Source organism: Arachis ipaensis, chromosome B10 (genome assembly GCF_059453495.1).
Source record: "Arachis ipaensis isolate K30076 ecotype BB chromosome B10, ASM5945349v1, whole genome shotgun sequence".
Classification (NCBI taxonomy): domain Eukaryota; kingdom Viridiplantae; phylum Streptophyta; class Magnoliopsida; order Fabales; family Fabaceae; genus Arachis; species Arachis ipaensis.
In genome coordinates, this window is record NC_142435.1 from 46927629 (window position 1) to 46941681 (window position 14053).

The window sequence follows — 14053 nt, forward strand, 5'->3', positions numbered from 1 at the left end:
GAAACTTACAGTGGCCTTGGATAGATCAGAGACTAAGTTTGCTAAATTAGAGGTATTTTGTTCAGAGTTCTCTGTCTGTTGCTGAGTGGATGATGGAAAAGGCTTGCTGTTGCTAAACCTGTATCTTCCACCATTATTAAAGTCTTGTTGAGGCTTTTGTTGATCCTTCCATGAGAGGTTTGGATGATTTCTCCACGATGGATTATAGGTGTTTCCATAAGGTTCACCTAAGTAATTCACCTCTGCTATTGCAGGGTTTTCAAGATCATAAGCTTCTTCTTCATAAGAAGCCTCTTGAGTACTGTTGGATGCAGCTTGCACTCCATTCAGACTCTGAGAAATCATATTGACTTGCTGAGTCAATATTTTGTTCTGAGCCAATATGGCATTCAGAGTATCAATTTCAAGAACTCCCTTCTTCATAGGCGTCCCATTACTCACAGGATTCCTCTCAGAAGTGTACATGAACTGGTTTTTAGCAACCATGTCAATGAGTTCTTGAGCTTCTGCAGGTGTTTTCTTTAGGTGAATGGATCCACCTGCAAAAGTATCCAATGACATCTTTGATAGCTCAGATAAACCATCATAGAATATATCCAGGATGGTCCATTCTGAAAGCATATCAGAAGGACACTTTTTTGGTCAACTGCTTGTATCTTTCCCAAGCTTCATAGAGGGATTCACCTTCCTTCTGTCTGAAGGTCTAAACATCCACTCTAAGCTTGCTCAGCTTTTGAGGAGGAAAGAACTTGGCTAAGAAAGCCGTGACCAGCTTATCCCAAGAGTTCAGGCTGTCTTTGGATTGAGAGTCCAACCACACTCTAGCTCTGTCTCTTACAGCAAAAGAGAAAAGCATGAGCCAGTAGACTTCAGGATCTACTCCATTAGTCTTAACAGTATCACAGATCTGCAAGAATTCAGTTAAGAACTGAAAAGGATCTTCAGATGGAAGTCCATGAAACTTGCAGTTCTGCTGCATCAAAATTGTTAGTAGAAGAAGAAAAGGAATAGGGGTGAAGAAGAATGAAGAATCCAAACACAAAGGTGATGATAGGAGCAGAGATGTGAGATGAAGAGAAGTGTTAGTAGATGAATAAATAAATAGAAGGGGATGAGAGGAGGAGAGAATTTTCGAAAATAATTTTTGAAAAAGAGTTAGTGATTTTCGAAAATTGTTTTTGAAAAAGGTTAGTAATTTTCGAAAATAAAAATCAAAAATTAAAATAATTAGTTAAAAAGAAATTTTGAAAAAGGGGGAGGATATTTTCGAAAATGAGAGAGAGAGAGTTAGTTAGGTGGTTTTGAAAAAGATAAGAAACAAACAAAAAGTTAGTTAGTTAGTTGAAACAAATTTTGAAAATCAATTTTTGAAAAGATAAGAAGATAAGAAGTTAGAAAAGATATTTTGAAATCAAATTTTTGAAAAAGATAAGATAAGAAGATATTTTTGAAAAGATATGATTTGAAATTAGTTTTGAAAAAGATTTGATTTTTAAAATCACAATTAATGACTTGATTCACAAGAAATCACAAACTATGATTCTAGAACTTAAAGTTTGAATCTTTCTTAACAAGCAAGTAACAAACTTGAAATTTTTGAATCAAAACATTAATTGATGATGTTATTTTCAAAAAGTATGTGATAAAGATAAGAAAAATATTTTTGAAAAATATTTTTAGAAATTTCGAAAATAACTAAGAAAAATGAAAAAGATTTGATTTTTGAAAAAGATTTTGAAAAAGATAAGATTTTCAAATTGAAAATTTGATTTGACTCATAGAAACAACTAGATTTTAAAAATTTTTGAAAAAGTCAAATCTAATTTTTGAATTTATGAGAGAGAAAAAGGGAAAGATATATTTTTTTTATTTTTTGAAATTTTTAATAATGAGAGAGAAAAACATGAAAAATGATGCAATGCATGAAAGTTATGGATCAAAACAATGAATGCATGCAAGAATGCTATGAATGTCAAGATGAACACAAAGAACACTATGAAGAACATGATGAACATCAAGAACATATTTTTGAAAAATTTTTAATGCAAAGAAAACATGCAGGACACCAAACTTAGAAATCTTTAATGCTTAGGTACTAAAAATTCAAGAATGCATATGAAAAACAAGAAAAGACACAAAACATGCAAATGCAAAGATCAAACAAGAAGACTTACCAAGAACAACTTGAAGATCATGAAGAATACTATGAATGCATGAATTTTTCGAAAAAATGCAAGATGAACATGCAATTGACACCAAACTTATAACATGACTCAAGACTCAAACAAGAAACACAAAAATATTTTGATTTTTATGATTTTATGAATTTTTTTGTATTTTCTTTTAAATTTTTTCGAAAATCATTTTGAAAGAGAAAAATAAGGATTCCAAAATTTTTAATATGCATTCCAGGAATCTTATGCTCTTTAGTCTAAAGCTCCAATCAAAGCGTCAGGCATGGCTTAATAGCCAGCCAAGCTTTAGTAAAAATATGAGTGTAATTCATTCAATTTTAAGCCAAAACCTCAGTCTAAAGGAATTTAGACATGGCTTTACAGCCAGCCAGGCTTTAGCATGCTTCATGAAACACTAGAATTCATTCTTAAAAATTCTGAAGGAAAATATATTTTTGAAAACATTTTTATTTTAAAAATTTTTTTCGAAAACAAAGGAGAAATTTTTGAAAGAATTTTGAAAACTTGTTTAAAATAAAACAAAAAGAAAATTACCTAATCTGAGCAACAAGATGAACCGTCAGTTGTCCAAACTCGAACAATCCCCGGCAACGGCGCCAAAAACTTGGTGCACGAAATTGTGATCTCTGGTAATGGCTCCAAAGGCTTGGTGCTCTAATCTCAATTCATAATTTGTCACAAATTCGATACAACTAACCAGCAAGTACACTGGGTCGTCCAAGTAATAAACCTTACATGAGTAAGGGTCGATCCCACGGAGATTGTTGGTATGAAGCAAGCTATGGTCACCTTGTAAATCTCAGTCAGGCGGATATAAAATAGTTATGAAGTTTTCGAAAATAGATAATATAATAAGGATAGAAATACTTATGTAAATCATTGGCGAGAATTTCATATAAGCGCATAGAGATGCTTTCGTTCCTCTGAACCTCTGCTTTCCTGCTATCTTCATCCAATCAGTCTTACTCCTTTCTATGGCTGGCTTTTTGTAAGGATGTCACCGATGCCAATGGCTACTTTCAATCCTCTCGGGAAAATGGTACAAATGCTCTATCACAACACGGCTAATCGTCTGGAGGCATCACCCTTGTCGATGGCTGCATCCTATTCCTCTCTGTGAAAATGGTCCGATGCGCTGTCACTGCATGGCTAATCAAATTGGAGGTTCTCACTCATACTGGAATAGGATTTACTATCCTTTTGCGTCTGTCACTATGCCCAGCACTTGCGAGTTTGAAGTTCGTCACAGTCATTCAATCCCAGAGTCCTACTCGGAATACCACGGACAAGGTTTAGACTTTCCGGACTCTCATGAATATCGCCATCAATCTAGCTTATACCACGAAGATTCTGATTAAGAGATCCAAGAGATGTTCATTCAATCTAATGTAGAACAGAAGTGGTTGTCAGGCCCGCGTTCATAGGGAATGATGATGATTGTCACGTTCATCACATTCAGGTTAAAGTGCGAATGAATATCTTAGAAGCGAAATAAGATGAATTGAATAGAAAATAGTAGTACTTTGCATTAATCTTTGAGGAACAGCAGAGCTCCACACCTTAATCTATGGAGTGTAGAAACTCTACCGTTGAAAATACATAAGTGATAATGGAGTTCATTGGTCTCGGCCCCAGAGGGGAACCGGAGTAACCAAGACTACGAATACAATGATAAAAAGTTCTATTTATAATAAACTAGTCACTAGGGTTTACAGAAGTAAGTAATTGATGCATAAATCCACTTCCGGGACCCACTTGGTGTGTTCTTGGGCTGAGCTTGAAGTCTACACGTGGAGAGGTCATTCTTGGAGTTGAACGCCAGTTTTTGTGCCAGTTTGGGCGTTGAACTCCACTTTGCAACTTGTTTCTGGCGCTGGATGCCAGAATTGGGCAAAGAGCTGACGTTGAACGCCAGTTTTCGTCGTCTAAACTCGGGCAAAGTATGGACTATTATATATTGCTGGAAAACCCTGGATGTCTAATTTCCAACGCAATTGGAATAGCGCCATTTTGAGTTCTGTAGCTCCAGAAAATCCATTTTGAGTGCAGGGAGGTCAGAATCCAACAGCATCAGCAGTCCTTCTTCAACCTCTGAATCTAATTTTTGCTCAAGTCCCTCAATTTCAGCCAGAAAATACCTGAAATCACAGAAAAACACACAAACTCATAGTAAACTCCAGAAATGTGAATTTAACATAAAAACTAATGAAAACATCCCTAAAAGTAACTAGATCCTACTAAAAACATACTAAAAACAATGCCAAAAAGCGTATAAATTATCCGCTCATCACAACACCAAACTTAAATTGTTGCTTGTCCCCAATCAACTGAAAATCAAATAGGATAAAAAGAAGAGAATATACTATAAATTCCAAACTATCAATGAAACATAGCTTCAATCATATGAGCGGGACTTATAGCTTTTTGCCTCGTGAATAGTTTTGGCATCTCACTTTATCCATTGAGGTTCAGAATGATTGGCATCTATAGGAACTCAGAGTTCAGATAGTGTTATTGATTCTCCTAGTTCAGTATGATGATTCTTGAACACAGCTTCTTTATGAGTCTTGGCCGTGGCCCTAAGCACTTTGTTTTCCAGTATTACCACCGGATACATAAATGCCACAGACACATAATTGGGTGAACCTTTTTAGATTGTGACTCAGCTTTGCTAAAGTCCCCAATTAGAGGTGTCCAGGGTTCTTAAGCACACTCTTCTTTTGCTTTGGACCTTGACTTTAACCGCTCAGTCTCAAGTTTTCACTTGACACCTACACGCCACAAGCACATGGTTAGGGACAGCTTGGTTTAGCCGCTTAGGCCAGGATTTTATTCCTTTATGCCCTGCTATCCACTGATGCTCAAAGCCTTGGGATCCTTTTTATTTACCCTTGCATTTTCGTTTTAAGGGTTACTGGCTTTTTGCTCTTGCCTCTTGGTTTTAAGAGCTTTTGGCTTTTTCTGCTTGCTTTTTCTTTTTCTATTTTTTTTTTGCCTATTTTTTTTTCTGCAAGCTTTGTTCTTTACTGCTTTTTCTTGCTTCAAGAATCATTTTTATGATTTTTCAGATTATCAAATAACATGTCTCTTTGTCATCATTCTTTCAAGAGCCAACATATTTAACATTCTTAAACAACAACTTCAAAAGACATATGCACTGTTCAAGCATTCATTCAGAAAACAAGAAGCATTGTCACCACATCAAAATAATTAAACTAAGTTCAAGGATAAATTTGAAACTCATGTACTTCTTGTTCTTTTGAATTAAAACATTTTTCATTTAAGAGAGGTGATGGATTCATAGGACATTCATAACTTTAAGACATAGTTACTAACTACTACTGATCATGTAATGAAGACACAAACATAGATAAGCACATAACATAGAAAACGAAAAACAGAAGAAATAAGAACAAGGAATGAATCCACCTTAGTGATGGTGGCGTTTCCTTCTTGAGGAACCAATGATGTCCTTGAGCTCTTCTATGTCTCTTCCTTGTCTTTGTTGCTCTTCCCTCATTGCTTTTTGATCTTCTCTAATTTCATAAAGGATGATGGAGTGCTCTTGATGTTCCACCCTTAATTGTCCCATGTTGGAACTTAATTCTCCTAGGGAGGTGTTGATTTGCTCCCAATAGTTTTGTGGAGGAAAGTGCATTTGAGGCATCTCCGGGTTCTCATGGTGATGAGCTTCATACGCCTCTTGAGCTCCATGAATGGGCTCTCGGGGATCACCTTCTTCTTGGCCACAACATCATAGAAGTGGTTTTGATGGGCTTTCGAGATGAACCTTTCCATCTCCCATGACTCGGAGGTGGAAGCTTTTGTCTTCCCTTTCCCTTTTCTAGAGGATTCTCTGGTCTTGGGTGCCATCAATGGTAATGGAAACACAAAAAGCTTATACTTTTACCACAACAAACTTAGAATATTGCTCACCCTCGAGCAAGAAAAGAAAGAATTAGATGAAGAAGAAGAAGAAAATATGGAGAAGAGGGGGGAGGTGTGTTTCGGCCAAGAAGGGAAAGAGAGGGTTGTGTTGTGTGAAAATGAAGAAGAATGGAAGGCTTTATATAGGGAAGGGAGGGGGTTAAGGTTCGGCCATATGGGTGGGTTTGGGTGGGAAATTGATTTTGAATTTTGAAGGTAGGTGGAGTTTATTGGGTAGGTTTATGGGGAAGAGTGGGTGGATGTGAGTGGTGAAGGGTTAATAGGGAAGAGGGATGGAGGTGATAGGTGAAGGGTTTTGGGGAAGAGTGTTTATTGGGAATAGAGGATGATTGAGAAGAGAGAAGAGAGTGAGTGGAGGTAGGTGGGGATCCTGTGGGGTCCACAGATCCTGAGATGATCCTGTGGGGTCCACAGATCCTGAGGTGTTCAAGGATTTACAACCTTGCACCAAATTAGGCATGTAAAATGCCCTTGCACACAACTCTGGGCGTTCAGCGCCAGGTTGGTGCCCATTTTGGGCGTTCAACGCCCATTTGTTGCCCATTTCTTGCGTTGAACGCCAGAACCATGCTTGTTCTGGGCGTTCAGCGCCAGCTCTTCTCCAGGGTGCAATTCTGGCGTTCAGCGCCCAGATGCTGCCCATTTTGGGCGTTCAGCGCCCAGATACTGCCCATTTTGCGCGTTCAGCGCCAGAACCATGCTCTGTTCTGGCGTTGAACGCCAGACAGGTGCTTCCTCCAGGGTGTGATTTTTTTTCCGCTGTTTTTTATTCTGTTTCTAAATTTTTCATTTATTTTGTGACTCCACATGATCATGAACCTAAGAAAACATGAAAAACGAAAATAAAATTAGATAAATAAATATTGGGTTGCCTCCCAACAAGCGCTTCTTTAATGTCAATAGCTTGACAGTGGGCTCTCATGGAGCCTCACAGATGTGCAGAGCTTTGTTGAGACCTCCCAACACCAAACTTAGAGGTTGGATATGGGGGTTTGACACCAAACTTATAATTTGGTTGTGGCCTCCCAACACCAAACTTAGAGTTTGAATGTGGGGGCTTTGGTTGACTCTGCTTTGAGAGAAGCTTTTTCTGCTTCCTCTCCATGGATGCAGAGAGAGATCCTTGAGTTGTAAACACAAGGTTGTCCTTATTTAATTGAAGGATCAATTCTCCTCTGTCCACATCAATCACAGCTCTTGCTGTGGCTAGGAAAGGCCTTCCTAGGATGATGGATTCATCCTCTTCCTTTCCAGTGTCTAGGACTATGAAATCAGCAGGGATGTAAAGGCCTTCAACCTTTACTAACACGTCCTCTACTTGTCCATAAGCTTGTTTTCTTGAATTGTCTGCCATCTCTAATGAGATTTTAGCAGCTTGCACCCCATAGATTCCCAGTTTCTCTATTACAGAGAGGGGCATGAGGTTTATCCTTGAACCAAGGTCACACAGAGCCTTTTCAAAGAGCATGGTGCCTATGGTACAAGGTATTATGAACTTTCCAGGATCCTGTTTCTTCTGAGGCAATGTCAGTTGATCCAGATCACTCAGTTCATTGGTGAACAAGGGAGGTTCATCTTCCCAAGTCTCAATACCAAATAATTTGGCATTCAGCTTCATGATTGCACCAAGGAACTTGGCAGCTTGCTCTTCAGTGACATCCTCATTCTCTTGAGAAGAGGAATACTCATCAGAGCTCATGAAGGGCATAAGGAGCTTCAATGGAATCTCTATGGTCTCTAGATGAGCCTCAGATTCCTTTGGTTCCTCAGAGGGAAACTCCTTATTGATCACTGGACGTCCCAGGAGGTCTTCCTCACTGGGATTCACGTCCTCCTCTCCCTCTTTGGGTTCGGCCATTTTGGTAAGATCAATGGCCTTGCACTCTCTCTTTGGATTTTCTTCTGTATTGCTTGGGAGAGTACTGGGAGGGATTTCAGTGATCTTTTTACTCAGCTGGCCCACTTGTGCTTCCAAATTTCTAATGGAAGACCTTGTTTCATTCATGAAACTTACAGTGGCCTTGGATAGATCAGAGACTAAGTTTGCTAAATTAGAGGTATTTTGTTCAGAGTTCTCTGTCTGTTGCTGAGTGGATGATGGAAAAGGCTTGCTGTTGCTAAACCTGTATCTTCCACCATTATTAAAGTCTTGTTGAGGCTTTTGTTGATCCTTCCATGAGAGGTTTGGATGATTTCTCCACGATGGATTATAGGTGTTTCCATAAGGTTCACCTAAGTAATTCACCTCTGCTATTGCAGGGTTTTCAAGATCATAAGCTTCTTCTTCATAAGAAGCCTCTTGAGTACTGTTGGATGCAGCTTGCACTCCATTCAGACTCTGAGAAATCATATTGACTTGCTGAGTCAATATTTTGTTCTGAGCCAATATGGCATTCAGAGTATCAATTTCAAGAACTCCCTTCTTCATAGGCGTCCCATTACTCACAGGATTCCTCTCAGAAGTGTACATGAACTGGTTTTTAGCAACCATGTCAATGAGTTCTTGAGCTTCTGCAGGTGTTTTCTTTAGGTGAATGGATCCACCTGCAAAAGTATCCAATGACATCTTTGATAGCTCAGATAAACCATCATAGAATATATCCAGGATGGTCCATTCTGAAAGCATATCAGAAGGACACTTTTTTGGTCAACTGCTTGTATCTTTCCCAAGCTTCATAGAGGGATTCACCTTCCTTCTGTCTGAAGGTCTAAACATCCACTCTAAGCTTGCTCAGCTTTTGAGGAGGAAAGAACTTGGCTAAGAAAGCCGTGACCAGCTTATCCCAAGAGTTCAGGCTGTCTTTGGATTGAGAGTCCAACCACACTCTAGCTCTGTCTCTTACAGCAAAAGAGAAAAGCATGAGCCAGTAGACTTCAGGATCTACTCCATTAGTCTTAACAGTATCACAGATCTGCAAGAATTCAGTTAAGAACTGAAAAGGATCTTCAGATGGAAGTCCATGAAACTTGCAGTTCTGCTGCATCAAAATTGTTAGTAGAAGAAGAAAAGGAATAGGGGTGAAGAAGAATGAAGAATCCAAACACAAAGGTGATGATAGGAGCAGAGATGTGAGATGAAGAGAAGTGTTAGTAGATGAATAAATAAATAGAAGGGGATGAGAGGAGGAGAGAATTTTCGAAAATAATTTTTGAAAAAGAGTTAGTGATTTTCGAAAATTGTTTTTGAAAAAGGTTAGTAATTTTCGAAAATAAAAATCAAAAATTAAAATAATTAGTTAAAAAGAAATTTTGAAAAAGGGGGAGGATATTTTCGAAAATGAGAGAGAGAGAGTTAGTTAGGTGGTTTTGAAAAAGATAAGAAACAAACAAAAAGTTAGTTAGTTAGTTGAAACAAATTTTGAAAATCAATTTTTGAAAAGATAAGAAGATAAGAAGTTAGAAAAGATATTTTGAAATCAAATTTTTGAAAAAGATAAGATAAGAAGATATTTTTGAAAAGATATGATTTGAAATTAGTTTTGAAAAAGATTTGATTTTTAAAATCACAATTAATGACTTGATTCACAAGAAATCACAAACTATGATTCTAGAACTTAAAGTTTGAATCTTTCTTAACAAGCAAGTAATAAACTTGAAATTTTTGAATCAAAACATTAATTGATGATGTTATTTTCAAAAATTATGTGATAAAGATAAGAAAAAGATTTTTGAAAAATATTTTTAGAAATTTCGAAAATAACTAAGAAAAATGAAAAAGATTTGATTTTTGAAAAATATTTTGAAAAAGATAAGATTTTCAAATTGAAAATTTGATTTGACTAATAGAAACAACTAGATTTTAAAAATTTTTGAAAAAGTCAAATCTAATTTTCGAATTTATGAAAGAGAAAAAGGGAAAGATATATTTTTTTGATTTTTTGAAATTTTTAATAATGAGAGAGAAAAACATGAAAAATGATGCAATGCATGAAAGTTATGGATCAAAACAATGAATGCATGCAAGAATGCTATGAATGTCAAGATGAACACAAAGAACACTATGAAGAACATGATGAACATCAAGAACATATTTTTGAAAAATTTTTAATGCAAAGAAAACATGCAGGACACCAAACTTTGAAATCTGTAATGCTTAGGTACTAAGAATTCAAGAATGCATATGAAAAACAAGAAAAGACACAAAACATGCAAATGCAAAGATCAAACAAGAAGACTTACCAAGAACAACTTGAAGATCATGAAGAATACTATGAATGCATGAATTTTTCGAAAAAATGCAAGATGAACATGCAATTGACACCAAACTTATAACATGACTCAAGACTCAAACAAGAAACACAAAAATATTTTTGATTTTTATGATTTTATGAATTTTTTTTGTATTTTCTTTTAATTTTTTTCGAAAATCATTTTGAAAGAGAAAAATAAGGATTTCAAAATTTTTAATATGAATTCCAGGAATCTTATGCTCTTTAGTCTAATGCTCCAATCAAAGGGTCAGGCATGGCTTAATAGCCAGCCAAGCTTTAGTAAAAATATGAGTGTAATTCATTCAATTTTAAGCCAAAACCTCAGTCTAAAGGAATTTAGACATGGCTTTACAGCCAGTCAGGCTTTAGCATGCTTCATGAAACACTAGAATTCATTCTTAAAAATTCTGAAGGAAAATATATTTTTGAAAACATTTTTATTTTAAAAATTTTTTTCGAAAACAAAGGAGAAATTTTTGAAAGATTTTTGAAAACTTTTTGAAAATAAAACAAAAAGAAAATTACCTAATCTGAGCAACAAGATGAACCGTCAGTTGTCCAAACTCGAACAATCCCCGGCAACGGCGCCAAAAACTTGGTGCACGAAATTGTGATCTCTGGTAATGGCTCCAAAGTCTTGGTGCTCTAATCTCAATTCATAATTTGTCACAACTTCAATACAACTAACCAGCAAGTGCACTGGGTCGTCCAAGTAATAAACCTTACATGAGTAAGGGTCGATCCCACGGAGATTGTTGGTATGAAGCAAGCTATGGTCACCTTGTAAATCTCAGTCAGGCGGATATAAAATAGTTATGAAGTTTTCGAAAATAGATAATATAATAAGGATAGAAATACTTATGTAAATCATTGGCGAGAATTTCAGATAAGCGCATAGAGATGCTTTCGTTCCTCTGAACCTCTGCTTTCCTGCTATCTTCATCCAATCAGTCTTACTCCTTTCTGTGGCTAGCTTTTTGTAAGGATGTCACCGATGCCAATGGCTACTTTCAATCCTCTCGGGAAAATGGTCCAAATGCTCTGTCACAGCACGGCTAATCGTCTGGAGGCATCACCCTTGTCGATGGCTGCATCCTATTCCTCTCTGTGAAAATGGTCCGATGCGCTGTCACTGCATGGCTAATCATCTTGGAGGTTCTCACTCATACTGGAATAGGATTTACTATCCTTTTGCGTCTGTCACTATGCCCAGCACTTGCGAGTTTGAAGTTCGTCACAGTCATTCAATCCCAGAGTCCTACTCGGAATACCACGGACAAGGTTTAGACTTTCCGGACTCTCATGAATACCGCCATCAATCTAGCTTATACCACGAAGATTCTGATTAAGAGATCCAAGAGATGCTCATTCAATCTAATGTAGAACGGAAGTGGTTGTCAGGCACGCGTTCATAGGGAATGATGATGATTGTCACGTTCATCACATTCAGGTTAAAGTGCGAATGAATATCTTAGAAGCGAAATAAGATGAATTGAATAGAAAACAGTAGTACTTTGCATTAATCTTTAAGGAACAGCAGAGCTCCACACCTTAATCTATGGAGTGTAGAAACTTACCGTTGAAAATACATAAGTGATAATGGAGTTCATTGGTCTCGGCCCCAGAGGGGAACCGGAGTAACCAAGACTACGAATACAATGATAAAAAGTTCTATTTATAATAAACTAGTCACTAGGGTTTACAGAAGTAAGTAATTGATGCATAAATCCACTTCCGGGACCCACTTGGTGTGTGCTTGGGCTGAGCTTGAAGTCTACACGTGGAGAGGTCATTCTTGGAGTTGAACGCCAGTTTTTGTGCCAGTTTGGGCGTTGAACTCCACTTTGCAACTTGTTTCTGGCGCTGGACGCCAGAATTGAGCAGAGAGCTGGCGTTGAACGCCAGTTTTTGTCGTCTAAACTCGGGCAAAGTATGGACTATTATATTTTGCTGGAAAGCCCTAGATGTCTACTTTCCAACGCAATTGGAATAGCGCCATTTTGAGTTCTGTAGCTCCAGAAAATCCATTTTGAGTGCAGGGAGGTCAGAATCCAACAGCATCAGCAGTCCTTCTTCAACCTCTGAATCTGATTTTTGTTCAAGTCCCTCAATTTCAGCCAGAAAATACCTGAAATCACATAAAAATACACAAACTCATAGTAAAGTCCAGAAATGTGAATTTAACATAAAAACTAATGAAAACATCCCTAAAAGTAACTAGATCCTACTAAAAACATACTAAAAATAATGCCAAAAGGCGTATAAATTATCCGCTCATCATTTACCTTTTGCTTCTTTGTTAGTTTTTGCTAGTTTTAGGATTTAATTTTCCTGCCTCTTATTTGATTTAGTTTTCATTCTCTCTTGGTATCATGAATTCTCGCTTTGGCTATGAGTTTGGTTTAAACTACGTTGTAGGAAATGGAAGCTTCAATGAGGATGTGCATCAAGGATTTGGAGATCAAAGGTGGGAGGAGCCCCAAGCTTATGAACAACCTTCATGGCAACAACCTCCTCCGGATTCTTATGGGTATAATCCTAATCCTAATGCATACCAATCTAATGTATGTGATGACCCTCATTGTGATTGTCAACCACAACCATCACATGCATATGAACCCCCTCCTCAACATAGCCCTCAACAACCATACTCACATGCCTCATACCACCATTCACCTCCATATGATCCTAACCCATACCCACCATACCAACCACTAGATGAACCACATCTAGAACCACCACCTTTCCAATACCAATACTCCTATGAACCACAAAGTTCACACACACCACCTCAAGAATTTTACCAATATGAACCACCTTCCAACTACAATACCCTCCCCTCAAACAATGAACCCTCTCTTCCACCCTCACCTCCCGATGAAGCCTCCATGTTGGAATTCAGAGATCTTAAATCTCATCTCTTAAGGCGACAAGAGGAGGATGAAAAGAAGTTTGCGGAGCTAAGAGCTAAGATGGCCATCATGGTAGAAGCCGTTAGCAACATAGTCTCATCCCGCCTAAGCCTATGCGATCAAGGCATTCCCATTGTTGAATGTGGAGAAGCAACCAAGGAGCTTAGTGAGGGAGTGAACTTGAAGCTCCAAGGTGAAGAAGAGGAGTTAAAGCAAGAAATGCAACAAGAGGAGAAGGTAGAGATTATTGAAACAAAGGAAGTAGTGGTTGGAACCTTAGGACATGTTGAGTACATAGAGGAATCACAAAGTGAAGAGCCTTCTTCCATGGAGTTTGAAGTTGATGTTGAGGAGGAGAGTGCACAACCTCCAAGGCACAATGTGATTGAAGAATTGGAAGAAGTGTCCCAAGAAATAGGTCTTCCTATTTATGACGATTCCGAGTCAACATGTGATCCTTTTGAGCTTGAAGAACCCTTCCCCACTCTACTTGGAATTGATGATGAGGTAGATTTCACTCAACCTCCTATTTATGATTTGAGTGATGGGGAAGAGCTAGAAGACATTGGTGAAGAAGAGCTTGAACTTGAGGAAGCTTGGCAAGAGGTAAAGTTTGAAGAACCTTGCCAAGTGGTGGAAGCCTCTAGAAGAGGATGGACGGGAGTGGAGCATGCTTTGTCAAGACCATTAGGAACTCCTCCACCTAGGTTGTCATCTAGCCCTTCATTTGAGTGGGTAAAACCTCTAACTCTTAGCTTTATTATCCCACTTGAATATGGTTTGCTTG

The 14053-nt window shown here is 37.7% G+C and overlaps 2 non-coding genes across 2 annotated transcripts; both read left to right on the plus strand.

The window, feature by feature from the left end:
- The first annotated feature begins 615 nt into the window (after positions 1-615).
- Positions 616-724, plus strand: LOC148579926 (small nucleolar RNA R71). Its single transcript, XR_015895594.1, has one exon. It is a non-coding gene; the product is annotated as a small nucleolar RNA R71 (small nucleolar RNA).
- Positions 725-8763: 8039 nt separating this feature from the next.
- Positions 8764-8872, plus strand: LOC148579927 (small nucleolar RNA R71). The gene has a single exon (XR_015895595.1). It is a non-coding gene; the product is annotated as a small nucleolar RNA R71 (small nucleolar RNA).
- The last annotated feature ends 5181 nt before the right edge of the window (positions 8873-14053 follow it).